The 19,598-nt window shown below is 38.4% G+C and overlaps 1 long non-coding RNA gene across 1 annotated transcript; it reads left to right on the top strand.

Moving 5' to 3' along the window:
* The first annotated feature begins 1,289 nt into the window (after positions 1-1,289).
* LOC102154099 lies at positions 1,290-13,975 on the top strand. Its single transcript, XR_005366722.1, has 5 exons — positions 1,290-1,351; positions 3,704-3,901; positions 7,570-7,670; positions 8,946-9,031; positions 13,761-13,975. It is a non-coding gene; the product is annotated as an uncharacterized LOC102154099 (long non-coding RNA).
* The last annotated feature ends 5,623 nt before the right edge of the window (positions 13,976-19,598 follow it).

A 19,598-nucleotide genomic window follows, 5' to 3' on the forward strand; every position in this document is an offset into this window, starting at 1 on the left:
TTAATTTCTACTATCTTTTTTATGTCTTTCATTTTTTTCTCCTTGTTATGCTCATGTTTTCTTCTGCCTCTTTTTTATGTCTTTCATTTTTTTCTCCTTGTTATGCTCATGTTTTCTTCTGCCTCTTTAACAGCTGAAGCTTAATTTATAATAGCTGTTTTAATATCTTTGTTTACTAATTCTATGCTCTCATTTCTGGATTTGGTTTCTATTAATTGAATTTTACCCATGTTATGAATGTATGATCCCATTTCTTTGCATGTCCTGTAACTTTTTATTAGAAGCCAGATATTGTGTCATTTCCATTCCTTTAGAGATCACAATTGTATGATACCTTGTTGCCCAATGTCTAAAATATTTCTTGTTGGGTTTTTTTAGTCATTTAAGGTGAGAAGTAAATTCTCTTCCTGATACTCTATCATGGAAGGCCTGCAACTCTAAATAAATTAATGCATTAAGCATCAGTGATTGCTAACATTACAATAAATTAGATAATCAGAAATCAAAAGCCTTCTGATGATGCATCATTTGTGAAGTAGTTTTACAAAAAAAAAAAAGTATATATCAAATTTGAATCTGATCAAGACTCTAGATATAACTACCAATTTATAGGATATGCAGAAGACAGAAGAACATCTTAACAACACAATGATACAATCAATAAAATCAAAATTGCAGGAAACTCTGTAGGACAAACAACCAGTTTTTCAACAGTTCAAATTACAAGAAAATTTAAAAGATGGAAAGAAAGCTATAGATTAAAAGAGACTTAAGATAAATCAATGTATTGTAATGAGTGGACCTTATGCAGATCCTGATTCAAACAACTAAACTCTAAGAAAAAATTAGGACACTTAAACAATTGGAATTTTACATTCAAACTAGACAAACTAGTTGATGGTAATATAGAATCGTTATAAATTTTAGGTGTGGTAATAGTATTACAATTTTTTTATTATTTTCTCTTTTAGAGAAACATTATGGCATATTTATAGATGAAATAATATGATGTTTAATATTTGCTTCAAATTAGTATGATGGGGTAGGTGGGTAAAGATAAAATAAGATGGGTCACAAATAGGTAATAGTAGAAGCTGACTGATACATATTTTTGAAATTTTCTATTATAAAAGAACTTAAAAATTATTCAAGAGTTATAAAAGTTAGGTATGGATTTTTTTAAAGATTTTATTTATTTATTCATGAGAGACACAGAGAGAGAGGCAGAGACAGCAGAGGGAGAAGGAGGATCCCTGCAGGGAGCCCGATGCGGAACTTGATCCCAGGACCCTGGGATCACGACCTGAGCCAAAGGCAGATGCTCAACCACTAAGCCACCAGGTGCCCCAAGGTAGGGATTTTAAATTTGGCTCTGACATCATTCTGCTCTGTACCTATGAACTACTCACTTCTCTCTAGGCTTCAGTGCTCTCTTAAAACATGAAACATAAAACCCATCCCAATATACTTTCCATCATGTCCACTTAGGATCAATGTGATATGGGAAAGTTAATCTTTTTAAGCTTCAGTTTCCTTTTCTGTAAAAGGTGATTGAAAGTAGTAGCAAAGTTTTAGGACTACAATGTGGGTTAAATTAGGTAATGTATGTTAAAGCCCTCATCAGGGTGTCTGGCGCAAAGTACACACTCAGTAATTATCATCTATCATTATTATTATCTTGCTGCATCTAAGAGATACTAATGGTTGAATTCTGTACACTTTTTAAAATTACTCTATAGTTTAGTCTCTTATCCCTTCTTTCTCTGTGTCTTCTTTCTGAAACTTCCCCTCTAAAATTTTATGGAACAATGTGCCCAATGGCACAAGCCAGGAAAGAGCTTGGCTCTCCTTCCCAGGAACAGTCTCTGCTGTGGGTCTGGAAAAACGGAGGCGTCACTTTCATCATATTCAGAATATAGTATGCAGCTGCTCTTCTGGTATGCCACACATCCTAAGGTTGCTCCCAAGGGCTAAAAACAGAGCTCAGGCGATCAGCCCATTGCAGCCAAGATCATTCTTTTTCAATGTGGCCCCATTTCAAATAAAATGGGCACTTTATACGTATCCCCTTTCTAACTAAGAGTTGGTCTTCCCTCTCAGTCTGTGGCCTACTTGAGGACAAGGACTGTGTCTAGTTTATCTTTAGAGCTTATGCTCCTAGCAAAGTATCTGGGACAGAGCAGGTATTCAGTTGTTGCTGCATGAAGAAATTACTGTCTATTCTTTTATTTGGAGTGGGGCAGGAATGGGAAAGGAACACTGACAGATTTCCAGAAAACCAATGTTGGATGAATCTTTCAAGAGTTTTTATCAGGGAGTACAAACTTGTTCACGTCAAATTCATTTCTTCTCTTTATTCTCACTACTCGTCTTTCCATAACTTTCCTCCACTCCCATGAACTATAGTTCCCCATATACATGCCAAGTATTCTTCCTTCTGAGCATGTGTTCAAATTATTCCCTCCCTTCACTCTTAATATATACATCCTTCAAGACTCAGTTTCAGTATCCCCTCTTCCATGAAGCTTTTTCTCAACCACTGTAGCTGAAAGGGGTATCTTCGTGATTTCCCCATAACACCTTAGATTTAGCTTGAGGTATTCATAACATCCTATCACATGTATGGTTGGTTGTGTAGGTTTCACAACTTTTACAAGGTTGAGGGCAAGGATCATATTTGAATTTCTTTGGCATCCAGCATAGTGGTTTGTATACACCAGGCATAATCTTGCAGATTAAGAAGTATAAGCACTTAACCAAATTTAAAATATAAAGTGTGCCTTTTAATCTGTAAGATTTTTTCCTTAAAAAAATAACACCGTTTTTGAAATTTTGGTATTCTGTTATTATGTGTTATTAGACAATAACCCCCAGTTCTACAAAGCAAAGGAAAAGCTGTCATGAGGCATATATTCTTTTTTGATGAAACGAATTCAAGAGAAAAATTCACAATATTAAAAAAAATAATAATCTGACATTTTCTTCAAGTTCCAGGGTAAGACAGACTAGGGTATAAAAAGAAAAGATCAAGAATCACTACACAACTGTATAATCTTGGCCAAGTCCTTGGTTTTTCCAATTATCCCCAAACTTCTTCTCAGCAGACTTACAGGGCACAAAGGAGGGAAGCATTGAGAAATCATAAAATATTAAATAACTTCAGGCTACTATAGTTCTTAAAGGTAAGGTCCAGGATAGAAGTAAATCTCATTTCTTAAAATTAAAGATGAGCTGAGATTTCCTTGTTACTTCGATAATTGCTTTATTTTCTCTTCTAGATCATATACTCTAGCACTGTCACCATATGTTTACCACTTTGTTGCCCTTCCTCTTCTTCATTCCTTCTAGATCAAAGATTAAGATATATAAACCAATGACACTTCCCACCATTCACCACCCCATCCCCAGCAAACAAGTTCAACGTGGGCTTATCTGTGCCATTTCTTAAAGTTACCATATTCTATTGCTGGAAAACACTTAGATCATCTAGCCCAACTTTTCCATTTTACACATGAGGATCCAAAGTCTAGGGATAAGAGTGTATTATTTGCTCAAGGTCACCCAGCTAGTGTCAGACCCCATAATAGAATCTTCTTAACTCCCAGTTCTTAACATTACACCCAACAAATATCTGGACACAGAAATGGCCATTAACAGATACTTTCTTGAAGTGAAATGAATTCAATTTCTTCTTCTGTGACAGAATCACCTGGCCACTCTGTAGAATGTGGAAGGAAGGGGTCAACGTGCTGTTCTGAATGCTATCACTTAAAAGGCAGTATGGTGACTCTGGAGAAGGCTGCTTGAACTCTGATTTGGGCTCTGCCACTGCCCATCTATATGACCTTGGGAAAACTGCTTTACATTTCTTAGACTCAGCTTCTTCATTTATAAAATGAAGGTAAGCACAGAAACCATCTCAAAGAGTTGTTTGCTCCTTCAGTAACATTTGTTGAACACTTGCTCTTAAGCAGATACTGTGTTAGATGCTAGGGATACAACAAAAGACAAGAAATAGAAGATCCGGGCAGCCCGGGTGGCTCACTGGTTTAGCGCTGCCTTTGGCCCAGGGCATGATCCTGGAGACCCGGGATCGAGTCCCACGTCAGGCTCCATGCATGGAGCCTGCTTCTCCCTCTGCCTGTGTCTCTGCCACTCTCTCTCTCTGTCTCTCATGAATAAATAAATAAAAATCTTAAATAAAAAAGAAAAGAAAAGAAAAGAAATAGAAGATCCTACCTGGGGGAGCTAACATGCTACTAGGATTAAAGGATATATCCAAATAAAATGCCTGGTACAGAGTCTGGCACCTAAGAAATGTTCAATAAATGCTACTTGTTATCATTAATATTAAAAATGTATTGCATATCCACACTTAAAAAGCAAATCAGCAAATAAATTTCACAAACTAAAAGCTCCAGGCAAGATTTTAGGGTATAAAACAGTTCACAGGGCAGTGTTTCACAAGGACAGATATTATCACCATGGCAATATTTTTCTGAGTTCCTTAAGAACACTTGCTTGATGCTGTAGAAGGTTCAGACATGGTCTGTGGAAACACCATGTAAAGAGAGTGGAGAAAATCCTTTCCAGTTTATTTTCAAAAAAGCTAACTTGCGGGCAGCCCAGGTGGCTCAGAGGTTTAGCACCGCCTTCAGCCCAGGGCATGATCCTGAAGACCCAGGATGGAGTCCCACGTGGGGCTCCCTGCATGGAGCCTCCTTCTCCCTCTGCCTGTCTCTCTGCCGTGCGCGTGCTCTCTCTCTCTCATTAATAAATAAATCTTTTTTTTTAAAGCAAAAAATAAATTAATTAATTAAATAAAGCTAACTTGCTCTATAGAATCGTTTGATAAAATTTAATGTACAAAATCTTAAATTAAGAAACATAAAGGAGGGATCCCTGGGTGGCGCAGCGGTTTGGCGCCTGCCTTTGGCCCAGGGCGCGATCCTGGAGACCCGGGATCGAATCCCACGTCGGGCTCCTGGTGCATGGAGCCTGCTTCTCCCTCTGCCTGTGTCTCTGCCTCATTCTCTCTCTCTCTCTCTGTGACTATCACAAATAAATAAAAATTTAAAAAAAAAAAAAAAAAAAAAAAAGAAACATAAAGGATAATTACTTGTATTGCAATGGGAGTCATCTTTTCAATGGCCAGCTTTCCAAACGTTAAAAAATGATGCACTACTTAAAATTCCACATGATTAACAAGCACATGAAGAGATACTCAACATCCTTAGACATCAGGGAAATGCAAATCAAAATGAGGTACCACTTCACACCTACAAGGGTGGCTAATAACTTTTTACATGGAAAATAACAAGGGTAGAGAAGAGATGGAGAAATTGGAACCCTCGTACGTTGCTGGTAGGCACATAAAATAGTTGTCTACAGAAAATAATTTGGCAGTTCTTCAAATGTTGAACATAGAATTACCATATAAGGCTACAATTCCACTTCTAGATATATATGCAAAAGAACCGAAAACAGGTACTTCATCAAGTGAGGCATACATGTATGTTCATGGCAACACTATTCACAGTAACCAAAAGGCAGAAATAGCCATTAATGGATGAGTGATAGGGCAGCCCGGGTGGCTCAGCGGTTTAGCGCCACCTTCAGCCCAAGGTGTGATACTGGAGACCCGGGATCGGATCCCAGGTCAGGCTCCCTGCATGGAGCCTGCTTCTTCCTCTTCCTGTGTCTCTGCCCCTCTCTCTCTCTCTCTGGTCTCTCATGAATAAACAAATAAAATCTTTAAAAAAAATAATAATGGATGAGTGATAAAAAAAAAAGATGTGGTATATACATACACTGTAATATTATTCTGCCATAAAAAGAATTGGATTCTGAAATGAATTGCTGACATATGCTACAACATGGATAGATCTCCAATACGTAAAAAAAAAATCTCCAATATGTTACACTAAGAAGCCAAATACAAAAGGTCACATACTATAAGACTACATTTATATCAAGAATGTAAAATAGGGATCCCTGGGTGGCGCAGTGGTTTGGCGCCTGCCTTTGGCCCAAGGCGCGATCCTGAAGACCCGGGATCGAATCCCACGTCAGGCTCCCGGTGCATGGAGCCTGCTTCTCCCTCTGCCTGTGTCTCTGCCTCTCTCTCTCTCTCTCTCTCTGTGACTATCATAAATAAATTTAAAAAATTTAAAAAAAAAAAAAAAAAGAATGTAAAATAGACAAATGTATAGACAAAGAAAGTAGATGGGTGGAGGCTAGGGGCTACAGGGAGGGTGGAATAGGGTGAAACTACTTAATAGATAAAGAGTTTTACTTTGGAGTGATAGAAATGTTTTGGAACTAGATAGAGTTGTAGTTGTAGAACATTGTGAATGTACTAAATGCCACTGCATTGTTCACTTTAAAAGTTTTATAACTATGAGACGCCTGGGTGGCTCAGTGGTTGAGTATCTGCCTTCTGTTCAGCTCATGATCCGAGTCCAGGAATCCAGTCCCGCATTGGGCTCCCTACAGGGAGTCTGCTTCTCCCTCTGCCTGTGTCTCCACCTCTCTCTGTGTCTCTCATGAATAAATAAATAAAATCTTTTTAAAAATAAAAGTTTTATAACCAACCTTCTAAAAAAATAAAAGATTAGTTTCAGGTTACATGAAATTAATCTCAGTAAGTTATTTTTTTTGAAGACATTATCCACATGTTCTATAAATATATAAAAATATATTGGGGCACCTGGGTAGCTCAGTCAGTTAAGCATTTGACTCTTGATTTCAGCTCAGATCATGATCTCAGAGTCATGAGATTGAGACCCATGACCAGCTCCACACCCAGCATGGAGCTTGCTTGAGATTCTCTCTCCCCCTGTCCCTCTGCTCCTGCTTGCTCTCAACTTCTCTAAAAAATTAAAATAAAAGTTTAAAAAGTAGAAGAAAAATATTATAAGTGACTGTTTAACTGTCTCAGAAACCCGTATAAACAGGACCTCTATTCATAGTGAAGGAAGGAACAGTGTTATTCCTCTTAAAGCATAACTTTGTAAGGTAAAACTATGTCATACAAATATAAAATGAACACATGTCAAAGGTTTTTACTTAATTAATTTAAGACAGAAACAGTAAGACGTTAAAGACTGATTCAAGAGGTAAGAAGAAACACTGATTATATATTTGTTAGTAGATAGAAAACAAGCTTCCTGGGGTCGAGGCAGGGGAGGGGGGTGATTAACTGCATCTCCACAACACAAAATTTGATTGCTTTTCTACAGACAAGGATAGTCTGCATTACTCTCAGTTTTCTACAACTTTACAGAGTTTTCAATATCTCAAAGATAATGAAAGATAAACCAGGTAACTTGAAGGATACATTCGTCAATACCTAGCATTCTAAAAGATACCAAGGGATTTTTTTTCCTCCCAGATTTCACAATTTTTCCTAACATTTTTCTGGTATTCAAGGTAACTCACCACCTTAACAAATGGCTTCTTTATCTTGGACTTTAGGCGCTTGTGTGTTTAAAAACAAATAAAATTAAAATTTTAAAAATTAAATTTATATTTTATTTTATTTTATTTTATTTTATTATTTTATTTTAGAAGGAACTGGCTTGGGATGACCTAAAGCCTATCTTGATCTTTGGCAGCTTGGTAACAACCAACTTCTAAGGGCCAGGATGCTGAGTCAGAGATTCCTACAGGTAACAGAGCCCTTTAAGCCACCAGCACTCAGGATCACATCACATAAATTACTTTTCTTCTGATGGAACATACCATTCCATGATGAAGGAGACCATATTTCTAATTAACCACTCCAAGACAATTTGCCTTTTTTACACAATTACTGGAAATAGGATTATACTGAATTCCCCCAGGTTCTGTCATGACTAATACGCATCGTTTAATTTTTAAACAACTGACTGAAACCAGAAAGAGAAGTGGTCTGGATCTATGGAACAAAACAAAATAGTTTACCTACATACAATTTCCAAAAAAAAAAAAAAAAAAGTACTGGTTAGGTTGAATGGCTTTTGACATCTTTCTATCACTGGGAGGGAGAAGAGACTATGATCACTTGTACTTAGTTTCTGCATTACAGCAACGCTGTATTACTTACTTAGGGATTACTTACTCAGGAAAACTAAGGATTACTAGGAATTACACTAAGGACACAGTTTACTGTAAATGCAGTATGACTCTGACATCTCTTCCTTCTGCTAGCTCTTCGACAGCATTCTTCAGCTGTCCAGGACTGGGCACAGAGTAGGTCCTCAATCAAAGCTTCCTGTTTAATCACATAATTACAGAGAGTGGCAGTCTATACTTGTCACAGAAATACTCTGCTTACTCATGAGAACATATTTCTCTATTTGTTGGACTAAGTTATTATTATATTTAAGTGTACTGATCCATGTAGCACAAACAAAAGCACATCTACAGTGTGTAAAACAGACGTTTTAAGCATCCAAGAAAAAAAATGTGCTGTTTCACATAATTTTCCACAAAGATCTACAATTCTGCACATATCTTCCACCAGAGCCAGTGCTAAGATTAATATGAGATTTCTGAAATCAGTAAAACTGTAATCTTGACCCAAACAACTGTGAGCTACCTCCTGTCTTCTGGATTGAGAGAAAGGGCAGATTGAATTTCCCTGAAATGCCAATACCAAAATTCTTTACATTCCAGCTAAAAATGCTTTGCTTACCATAAGACTTTGGCTTCTGCCCTGCCTTTTTCTCCTCATTTTCATTTAGATTCAATGTGTAATTATTAGTGGTTAACTCAGGGTCACATTTTGTCCTTCTGCTGAGAGGATGTGCACAAGAAGGCACACTCCCTGAGTGGGGTTAATTGAAAGCTGCGGCTGCACCAAATAAAGCAGAATAGGGAGACCCTTCCCCATCCCTTCTAGTTGATACCCTAGCCTCTCTGCAAACAGCTGTCATTTCAGTTTATGCCCCTCCTTGCCATAGGGCAGGATCTACCTCAAACAAACCCAGGCTTGAGGGGCGTTTTCTGTGAAGACATCAGGACCTGGCAGACAGACAACGTGGAAGCTGTGAGTACCTTTGACACCAAGGCTACTGGTTGGCTGGGTTTTCTTGTATCATAGTGATCCTACTGATGAGGAAAAAAAAATTCCTTGGGTACAGGACAGAGAGCACACTCCTGGTGCTCTTAATTTATAGGAAGTGAGCACAGTGGCTTCCCACCTCTACTCTCAGGACCAACTACACTCACTCATTCACATACTCACACACACATCAGTAAACACTTACCTAATGTTTATTATTAAAGCACTAAACAAATGCAGGAGGGGATTCAAATATACACTGGAATTTACTATTTTCTGGGTCCAAACATCCGGAGCTGCTAATGTGCATGCACTCCCCAGCACCTCTCTCTTTGATCAGGTGTACCTTCTGAGTGCCAAGCTGGGTGCATGGGAGACTAGAGAAAGAGGAGATCTTTCATTTTCCTTCGTGCTATCTGGGCCCTTAACTCTGCACAAGGGAAGCTGGGTAGAATTTGAAGAAAGATCTGCAGAAAGCACAGCTTGGTGATTTTAAGATTGGAAATGATACGTTGTAGAAACTGTAGTTAAATAGAAACTAGTGAAAAAGCCAGAAGAAAGGAAATAAGTTTGGGGCGGGGGGGGGGGGGGGGGGGGGGGGGGAGTAACCAAAGGAGAAAAGTGAGGAACTGATCTCTACCAAGGATGGCAGTGGGATTTTGGTTCAGCTTTTAGAGCTTATCTTAGAAGGTCCAGAGTCCATATCTAGCTATCTGTGAGCTAGACTAAATTATCCATGATATACATTATGCTAAATGCAATGGAACAGGTGGAGACAAAATAAGCATTACTGAAGACCTCTCCTTCCATCTCACAGATAGTTAAAAACCTAAGTAAACCCAGGAAATTTGTTTTTGAGTACTAGAGCTGTGGCTGATTTTTTTCCTCTCACTTCTCTGCCATAGTTTCCAACTTTTCTATAGTGAGAATGTACTTTTATAGATATATTTAAATAAATTATTTTATAAAAATAGAACAAACCTCCAGACTTGAGAGAGAGGGCCTTGGGTCAGACTAGACATTGCTGAGTAGATCAAGAAATCCCAGAGCTCCCAGGGCTTAACACCAACTTCTGCCAATTTCTGGATCTGTTGGAGAGAATAATCATGTCTGCCTTCCTTACAAGACTAGTTCTGAAGGTCACTAGATAAATGTATACAAGTGTTTTGTAAGTATCAAGCACTTAATTAGTGTGAGATAGTATTTTTCCAAGTATTATTCCAACTTTCTAGAAAACTAAGAGGGTAGGGATATATATAAAGAAGGTAGAGATTTTAAATGGATTTCCCCTCCATTTAAGTTCCAGTGAAATCCACAGATTAATTGTGACTGTCAAAGGCACTCTCTGCTCAGGGCAGATTCTGAAGCAAAAACAGAACCAGAAAAAAAAAAAAAAAAAACAGAACCAGAAATTCAGCAGTAACAATCTTTACTGCACACCAGGTAACTTGTATCATTGTGAAATCTTCATGTCCTGGAACTGAGCTCCTGAGAGATCTTCCTACCCTTCCAGTTCTGGTAGAATCTGACCTCCTGGGGGGAACAGTGAAACCCTACTGATGCGGAAGAGACCTAGCAAAGATCTATTTGAGACTAGAAGATATCAAGTGACTTCCCCTGAGATTGGCCCCAAGTTTGGTTTCAAGTTCTCTCTCACCTTGATGTGCTTAGCTACCTCCTAGAGGAGCTAGAGGAACTAATTAACTGAGCCTGACAAGAACTAACAATAAGTCAATCAGGACAAGGCTACAAACTTTTGTCGACACTAGCTCATGGCCAAAACTGTTTCTCACTCTGGCTCTCATTTGCACGGTGCGTTAGGAAAACAGATGATGTCAACACCAGCCGAGAAGATAAGTTATCTCAATACTCAACCTCTGGCAGGAGAATTTGTGTCCTGATTTATTTTTAGTGCTTTTCTACCTTAGTAATCCGGTAAGCTGAAGAAAAGCCAGCAACCTGACTGTTCTCTGAGCTCACAACCCTTATTTATCCCTTAGCAATCAGCAAGACATGTAGTCATCTGGGGGAGAATCTACTAGAGGTTTAGGGTCCCATCATTTGCAAACTTTCAGAGACCACACAAGATTATTATCCCAACCCAAGTGGAAGCATGTAGTAATCACTGGTAGCAATCTTTGACTCATGAGAAAAAGACAAAGAGAGGCTGCTAACAAAAATAGGTATCTACTATCTATCATTTTTATCAGCAGGGTGGAAGATAGGGTAAAAAGCAAGAATTCAGTTTTACCTCTCACAAAATGTTAGATCTTAAATTAAGGCACACATTATGCTTATCTTGAGCTTCAAATAGGACTGTTGCTAGGAATTCACAATGAATAGAAAGTATCTTTTCACCCAGATGCAGAAAGTGAAATATCAAAATATTCATCAGTCATTTCCACATTTTTGCATTTGGATTTAACCCCAAATATTTAAATTTATTTCAATCTTATACAGCTTGTGAGGACAGATTTATCCAACACCAGCTGTTCTCATATTTAAAAGCTGTGCCACAAAGATAAAATTAGAATCAAGTTAGGATCATATTTCTCTGCAAGAATTCTGGTCTATGTCCCACTGATGCCCTGAGCCACAACTGACAAACCAAACAACAGCATTATGGTTGTTTTTCTTGAACAATTCCTAAGCAGCCACAGTGTGGTAGAAACTGCATATATTACAAAAAAAAAAAAAAGTATGTGCCCTAAACATATAGAATTACACCCATGAGTACAAACTTATTTCCAAGATGACTTCTCACCCAAATGGGAGGAAAGTATGTACTGTTTCAACAGAGCAGGGAATGAGGGAAGTCAACGATCACAACTACCACCACCATTTTATTCTGGAGCTTTCCATTATAGGAATTTTCCAAATATGCATGAGACTCAAATTAGACTGAAGTCTGGATAAGGTACAACTGTTCATTAAATCAAACAGTAAAGACCAGATGTCATCATCTCAGTGTTAGACGTTTGGTATGACAATGTATTCTGTAAAAAAGTAATAAAAAGGAAAAAATAATCTCAAGATTCTAAAAAAGATTATTTGTTTAATATTCACCTTGACTAAAATCTAATTGTAAAAGCATAGCAATGTAAAAAAATACATTGCTAATGTTCTCCGTTCAGTTTAGAAGATCATTATTTCTCAACAGATGTTTTACAAGAGAAAAAAGCAAAAGCGATTGATAAATGCACAAAACATGTACAACCTCATTTATGATTAAAGAAATACAAGTCTATGAAATAACGAGATAACCACATTAAGAGGGATTAAAATGAAGTTCTTTTCTTTCTTTTTTTAAATAGGATTTTTTTTTTTTTAAGATTTTATTCATTTGACACAGAGAGAGCACAAGCAAGGAAAGCAGCAGGCAGAGGGAAAAGGAGAAGCAGGGAGCTTTGATGCAGGGAGCCCAATGCAGGGCTTGATGCAGGGCTTGTTCCCAGGACCCTGGGATCATGACCCAAGCCAAAGGCAGCCACTTAACTTTCAGGTGCCCCAGGAAGTTATTTTCAAATAACTATTGAGAATGCACTATTTCACAAAGGGGCAAGTAGGCCATAACTATTAACATGTAAAATGTGCCTTATTTCCCCCTTATAATTCCACTGCTAGAGTTATACTTACAAGAAGATACAAAGGTGTATTTATAAAGATGCTCACTTAAGTATTGTTTTTAATAATTCCCATATTCTTCAACAGTAAACAGATAAAGAAAACTATTACAAATTACATAAAAAATTCTATGTAGAAACTTAGAAGAATAAATTAGATTCAGAAAAGCAAGGTATAATATATATAGGATGGTTGTATTTATGAAATAATAAAATAATATAAATAATAAAATAATAAAATTATATACAGAGCTGTACATGTATAAAATTATACATCTGGAAGGATATTAAGAAACTGTTAATAGAAATTGGAGCCTGGAAAGGACCAACTTGTACTTTATACCTTCTGTATGCTCTGAATTGTTGGAATTTTTGCCTTAAACATATGCTACTAGTGTTTTTTAGAATCTTCTAGCAAAAGAAAAAAATCCCTTGGCATTCATAGGTTCATTTCAATTTTCTGGAAAATTATTTGCATGGAACATCCCAAGTCCCCTAAAGGTACTTTATAAATCAAAAGAATTAAATTATACTCAGAGTAGTTTGTAACACTGACTATATTCCACTGTATTCTGATTCTCTAAAAACTGGTAATTCCTGAAGTTTGGTAGAATTGGCCAGAATTCCATTCATTTACTATGACAGATAACAAAAAGGAAACTATTGCATATCTCTCTTTAATTTTGAAAATAGATTTGACCTGGGGTGCCTGGGTGGCTCAGCAGTTGAGTGAGCCTTTGGCTCAGGTCCTGAGATTGAGTCCCGCACATCGGGCTCCCTGCAAGGAGCCTGCTTCTCCCTCTGCCTCCCTCTCTGTGTCTCTCATGAATAAATAAATAAAATCTTAAAAAAAAAAAAAAAAAGTAAGTAGATTTGACCTTCCAGGATACATTTCTTCATAACTTGGTATCATTTCAATGATTTAAAAAGACTTAATGCTATATGATCTAATGTGGGAAGAATATTAAGTATGACAATACTCTGAGAACATTAAATTCCTCCAAGACATTCATAAAAAAGACCTCTGTAGCACCATCAGTTGTTCTCTGTATTTACAGGTCTGATTGTGCTTTTTGTTTCTTTTTCTTTAGATCTATTCGTGAGTGGAATCATACGGTATTTGTCCTTTCCAGTCTAACTTATTTCATTTCGTGTAATACTCTTTAGGTCTATCCTAAAGTTGTCTCAAATGGGACAATCTCATCCTTTTTGAAGGCCGTGTAATATTCGTGTGTGTGTGTGTACGTGTGTATCACATTTTCCTTACCCATTCATCTATCGAGAGATACTTAGGTTGCTTCCATGTCTTGGCTAAATAATGCTGCAATAAACATAGGGATACATAAATCTTTTAAAGTTAGTGTTTTCACTTTCCCTAGGTAAACACCCAATACTGGAATTATTCGATCATATGGTATTCTTATTTTTAATCTTTGGAGGAACCTCTATATTGTTTTCCACAATGGCTGTACCAATTTACATTTCTTTTTTTTTTAATTTAAATTCAATTTGCCAACATATACTATAACATACAGTCCAATTTACACTTCTACCAAAAGAGCATGAAGGCTCCTTTTTCTCCACATCCTCACCAACATTTGTTGTTTCTTGTCTTTTGGATTTGAGCCATTCTAACAGGTATGAGGTGATGGTTGCCAGAGGGAACAGTGGTAAGAGGCTGCGCAAAATAAGTGAAGGGAAAAGGGAGATATAGGCCTCTAGTTATGGACGAGGAAGTGATGGGAATAAAAGGCGGAGGATAAGGAATACAGTCGGTGATACTGTAATAGCGATGTAACAGGACAGATGGCAGCTACACTTGTGGTGAACATAACAATGTGTAAGCTTGTCAAATCACTAAGCTGTACACCTAAAACTAATGTAACATGTCAACCATACTAAAAGGAAGGAAGGAAGGAAGGAAGGAAGGAAGGAAGGAAGGGAGGGAGGGAGGGAGGGAGGGAGGGAGGGAGGGAGGGAGGGAGGGAGGGAGGGAGGGAGGGAGGAAGGAAGGAAGGAAGGAAGGAAGGAAGGAAGGAAGGAAGGAAGGAAGGAAGGAAGGAAGGAAGGAAGGAAATGAAGGGGATCCCTGGGTGGCGCAGTGGTTTGGCGCCTGCCTTTGGCCCAGGGCGCGATCCTGGAGACCGGGAACGAATCCCACGTTGGGCTCCCAGTGCATGGAGCCTGCTTCTCCCTCTTCCTGTCTCTGTCTCTCTCTCTCTCTCTCTCTCTCTGTGACTATCATAAATAAATAAAAAAAAAATTAAAAGAAAAAGAAAGGGGAAGGGGAGGGGGAGGAAGAGGGGGAGGGGGAGGGAAAGGGAAAGGGAAAGGGAAAGGGAAAGGGAAAGGGAAAGGAAAGGAAAGGAAAAGAAAACCTCTGACCTTAGGTTGAAGAATCCAAGGACCTAAGACTAAGTAAATGACAAGCAAGCATGTTCTGATATGGGAAAGTACTCTGTATGTTACTAAATGGAAAAGAAATTTAGATTCGTAGAATATCAGTGTATTCATTGGGACTACTATCTCACCTGATCTCACCATACCTCAGGCTGGAGAGAACTACTCCAATTATCTGCATTTTGGCATACTACACAGAAAAGCCTTCCACAGATGTAGGCTGAGGTGGTGATTTTAATTTCCTTCTCTTCATGGATTCTTCATGATATTACTTTTGAGGACTTTAAGTGTGTGCATGTGTTATTTTTTTAAAAGACCTCAGCTGTATGACATGTATAATTTATATCATGGATGGTAAATTAACATGCCTGATCTTCGTCTACTTTATTTCCTGCTTTATTCCTTATCTTATTTTAAATAATAAATCAAATCCTGTGAACTCATCACTCCACCCAGGAACTGGAAAAATGCCAATAACTGACAATATCTATGGGCTCCTCCCCCTAAACCTAACCCCTATTGGCCTTCTGTCTATTGTAACCACAATTCTTTATTTTGCATTTATCATGTCCTTGTTTTTTTAAATAGTCCTATCAAGTATAGATTATGTTAACTGTCTTATGTTAAAATGCCCAGAATTAGGGGGCACCTGGGTGGCTCAGTCAATTAAGCGGCTGCCTTTGGCTCAGGTCATGATCCCAGGGTCCTAGGATTGAGCCACACATCAATGGGGCTGCTGGTACTCCCCCTGCTTGTGCGCTCTGTCAAATAAATAAATAAAATCCTTAAAAGTAATAATAATAAAATAAAATGCCATTATTAAACAGGATGAATTCCTTCATTCAGCTATTAGCATTACAATGATGTTGACGAAGGGCAGGACCCTGCATCACACACTCTGGGAAATACAGATACCTGAGAGAGCAAAGCACTGAACCTGGCCCTCAATATATTTTGGTTGAATTGGATCTAGCAAAAAGATTTACCAAGCACACAGTTTATGACTGCGTCTTTAAATAAACAAGGGGGCGACTTCCCTGACTCTGGCCACCTCTCCGAGTCATGGAACCTCGCCCAGGAGCGCTCCCCATTAAAGCACTCTCCAACCTAAATAAATAAATAAATAAATAAACAAACAAACAAACAAACAAGGGACTGGTGGGGATCTCTTGGAATCTGGGCAGACTAAAGAGATTTGTGATCTAAACAACTCCCCCTGCCACCCCCACCCCTGACCCAGGGCCACTCTTTAAAACAAGTAGCTTCCTGGTTGCCAGCCCCCTCCTCTCTCTCTTTCCTGCCACTTCTCACTTGGTATTAAGGGCCAGAAGTTGAGTCTCTGCTCTTTATAGTTTATATGAAACTTCTACCCCATGTGTCCTATACATGATGACAGATAAATCTCCCTTAAGTACAGGTCCTGTCATGTCATTCTATACCCAGTACAGAACTCACGGTGATTCCGTAACACATAGATCATCTAAACCCTTACCGTGATGCTCAAGGCCCTTTGAGATCTGATCCTAACCAATCTTTCCAACCTTCTCTCTCCTGTCAAACAGACTTGCTATGCCCTATGCATGCCTCACATTCTAACCAATGTTAAGACTCTGCTCGTGCTATTTATCAAAGTCTGTTTTATCTGGGATCTTGTGAGAAATGAAGGAACTCAGGCCCCAACCCACATTTAGTGAATCAGAATCTGCATTTCAACAAGATTCTTGGGAGTTGCAAATCAATATTGGATTGTGTGAACTGCTGTCAAATGAGCAAATGCTTTTCCATGGTGCTTACACCGTTATTATTTACCTCCTACAAAACACATGAGTAACTAGAAAGCAAGAGGCTATCCAAATGACATACCTATGGTAGGCTGCTGAACCCTCAGAAGCAAAGGAATATACTAATATACTAAGTGGTTGGCTAATTTGGTTCCAGTTCTACAGCCTAAAAGGTAACTAAACTTACCATCCTTCTCTTTACGGTCTGACAAGTCAGAGCAAACACAGACATCACACCCACACAAGCATACATAGGCATGGATACACAGTCTTTTTATGGAGAGGATCCTTAACAGAAAAAAAAAAAAAAAAAAACCTGTAAAAGAGAGTGAGGTTCAAGTCTGATAGAACTATCCAAACTATTTTTGGGTCAGCTAGACAAAGCGCTCTAAGTTCCTTTAAACTCAAACTGAGGGCCTAGATTTACTTGATGGGCTCTAAGGTCATTTTGGACTCTAATATTTAAGGATTCTCCGACTTAAAGGACATCACTTGTGCACTGTCCCAAAAGTGACTGTAGGGACCTGGGACAGCCCTAAGATTAAGTCTGAAGCTGCAAAGCCTGCCTTCCTCTCTTAGTTCTCTCTAAATCCTAGCTTTTCTGCAACCTTCCTGAAAAGCTCCCACTCTGCACATGTATCTGCTATTATGACCCCCTCCCCCACCTTCCTGGCACATAAAACGGCCCTTTGCCTCCATGAGCTTGTCACTGTCACACTTCTCTCCCCTAGTCTGTGCTTAGCTTCTCAATCTTTCACACAGTTCAACACTGCCAATGTGGCAATGAGCTAAATTAAACTGTGCTAAAAGAAGAAAGTGAGGAGAGAAAGATGTCCTGCTAACCTGTCCTCATCATCCTCTTCTCCTTCCAGTGTATAATTCTTTAGGAACTTTCTGGAGAGAAGTGAAATGGTGTATCATTACATCATACTCTATAGTGAAAGAGTGCGAGCTAGTGAGAATCTGCCCTTCGGATCTGTTAAATATTTTCATTCACTGAACACATTCTCAGTTCTGCCTCTGCCAAGGTCCTGGACATGGGTCTTGGGGGCTTTGACCCAAAGTTATTTCACATCTCAAAAATGCAATCAATCGCCACATGTCTCTGTCACATTTTGCAAACAGCTTTTTGTACACTGTCCAGCTCAATTTATTTCACCACCACATATATTTTTCTTATATGTCTAAACAAGAAACAGAAACCACTATCAGAGTTAAGTTTTTGACTCGCTGTCCAGTGTATGAGAAGATTATTAATGAACATTTCTGTTCATATCCTTATAAGGTCCCTCCTGAGCCCAAGAGCTAGTTATAAAGTTGAACTTCAGGCTTTCCTTTAGAACCTGGGTAACCTTTCCTCTGATTTCCCAAGAAATACACAGGTCAAGGAAATATATTTCTTATAAGAAAGGTTAAGAGCTCTTAACCTCCATCCATAGGGATGGACTATGTGGATTTTATTCCTGGCTCCACCACTTACTAGCTATGTGACTCTGGGCAATTTGTGTGACCTCTATAAGCTTATGTTTCCTCATTTGTAAAATGAAAATAATAGTATCTCTACATCTTGGGGTTTTGCGAAGATTCAACGACACAATGCATATAAAGTGGTTAATACAGTGTCTGGGTATTAATCTCATTCTAGAATTGTTAAAAATCAACACTCAGGGAGGACTGTAAGTCATCTTTTTTTTTAATTTGCAAAGCCTGCTTAATGCTACAGATTCTCCTCTCTAGGACTCTTCTAGTTACATATAACTCTAGCACATGCTGCTGTCCATGTGGTAGGTAACCTGACTCCCAGCTAATGACAGTCTTAGCTGTCCTGTGCACAGTATTTCTCTTGGCAATGACTCTGTATGTGTGCAGGGCAGACAGAAATGGAACAGTCACCGTTAAAAATCAAGCATGATCTTTTAACATAAAAACTCAAACACTCAAGCCAGTGGCATCAAAAAGGACAAATATCCTCTGCTTTTGGTTAAACATCAAAGGAAATGAAAGTTTTAAGGTTAAATATCATTCTTTTCTGAACTTAGCGGGATGTGAAAGAGATTAGGAGGGATCTCCTCTACCTCTCTACCTCCAAGACTTGCCAAATGGCTTACCTGCTTCAGACTGCCACCACCAGAGAGGGTGTCATGTGGGCTAAAGTAACCATTCTTACTGCTTAAAGACAAAAGAAGGGGTAGAATACCTCCAACGGAGAAATTGGTGTCTTTGTCTGAACCACTCTGTCAGATATACATAAAATATATAGTTTTATAATATATACAATATACATAAAATATCAGTTTTGATGTGAGCTTGAGGATGTGATAGCTTTCAAAGGTTCAATCTAAAGGAAGAAAACACTAACTACAAGAAAGGGTTGTGGCGAGCAAGCCAGTGACAGAGGTGGGGAGAGCTTACAAAATATAAACTTTCATTAATTTGGCAGTTGTGCCAAAAGTTGGAATGAAGGTGGTTTATTGCTTCCGAGGCAGTTAACTCTAGGCAACTCTTCTCCTGACATCTCTCATCAGCACAGTCATGACTGATGCTGAAAAATGAGGCCAGGAAGTATTAAAGATTATTTTCTTAGAATCTAGGTCTCTGCCACCACTGTTCCTTTGCCACAGGGCTGGTTCAAGTTCATTATTTTATGCTCAGGTAAGAAAAAAAAATCTACTGAACTCAATCTTGAGCTAAATCCAAGTTTTCTTTTTTCTTCTTTTCTTTTTTTTTTTTTTAAAGATGTACTTATTT

Source organism: Canis lupus, chromosome 11 (assembly GCF_011100685.1).
Source record: "Canis lupus familiaris isolate Mischka breed German Shepherd chromosome 11, alternate assembly UU_Cfam_GSD_1.0, whole genome shotgun sequence".
NCBI lineage: Eukaryota > Metazoa > Chordata > Mammalia > Carnivora > Canidae > Canis > Canis lupus.